This window comes from Bombus huntii, unplaced genomic scaffold, assembly GCF_024542735.1.
Source record: "Bombus huntii isolate Logan2020A unplaced genomic scaffold, iyBomHunt1.1 ctg00000231.1, whole genome shotgun sequence".
Taxonomy (NCBI): domain Eukaryota; kingdom Metazoa; phylum Arthropoda; class Insecta; order Hymenoptera; family Apidae; genus Bombus; species Bombus huntii.
Window position 1 is genome coordinate 7,501 of NW_026099449.1, and position 1,187 is coordinate 8,687.

Here is a 1,187-nt window from a genome sequence, read left to right on the forward strand (position 1 = left end):
GACGCACGAATAGAAAGCGATACGCCGCTGGGACTTTGTCTCGTGCGAGTAAAAAGCAATACGCCGCTGGACTTAGCCGCGTGCGAGTAAAAAGCAATACGCCGCTGGACTTAGTCGCGTACAAACAGAAAGCAATACGCCGCTGGACTTAGTCGCGTGCGAGTAAAAAGCAATACGCCGCTGGACTTAGTCGCGTACAAACAGAAAGCAATACGCCGCTGGACTTAGTCGCGTACGAGCATAAAGCAATACGCCGCTGGACTTAGTCGCGTGCGAGTAAAAAGCAATACGCCGCTGGACTTAGTCGCGTACAAACAGAAAGCAATACGCCGCTGGGACTTTGTCTCCTGCGGTTAAAAAAAATAATTTCGCTACGTACGGCCGATGGTCGTGCGTAGCGATTTTTTTTTTCCTTTAAATCAAACAACGAGACGCACGAATAGAAAGCGATACGCCGCTGCAACTTTGTCGCGTGCCAGTAAAAAGCAATACGCCGCTGGACTTAGCCGCTCGTGCTACCGCTGCGCGCGCACCTCCGAATCAGCGGGTATGCGCCGGAGTAGGTAACACTCTCTTAAGGTACGCCGTTCTGCGCAGCTCGTCTTGCGCGCGCGCGCGCGCGCTTTTTCAAATATTTTTAAACGTTTTTTCGCGTTTTTTCCCGTTTCTTCTTCGCGTTTTTTCCCGTTTTTTTCCCGTTTTTTTCCCGTTTTCCACGTTTTTTCCCGTTTCACGAGAGAGACGAAAACGAGGAAAATAATCGCGACAAATGCTCGCTCGCTGCGCTCGCTCGGACGAATATAGCCCAACCCAAAACCGATCCCGAGCGTTCGAACGAAGATTTCGATGAAATCGAAGAACGAACGCGAAAGGGATTGGTTTTGGGTTGGGCTATTTTTTTTTCGAGCGAGCGGAGCGAGCGAGCAACGCGTAAGAGCGTATCGTTGCGTCGCAGGGACTTTGAAATATTCGCCACTGTTCGAACGTTCGAGTCGAAATAACTCGAGAAAAAGCGTTATAACGCATCGAAATTATCAGTGAAATCGTTACGTATCGACGAAATCTAGTCGAAAGTAGCGATTTCACTTTATTTTTTTAAAAAATTTCATCCTCCGGACCAACGTGACCGGGACGTTGGAACTTAGAATTTTTTCGCCCGTTACGAAAGTACCGAAAGTTCAACTCGA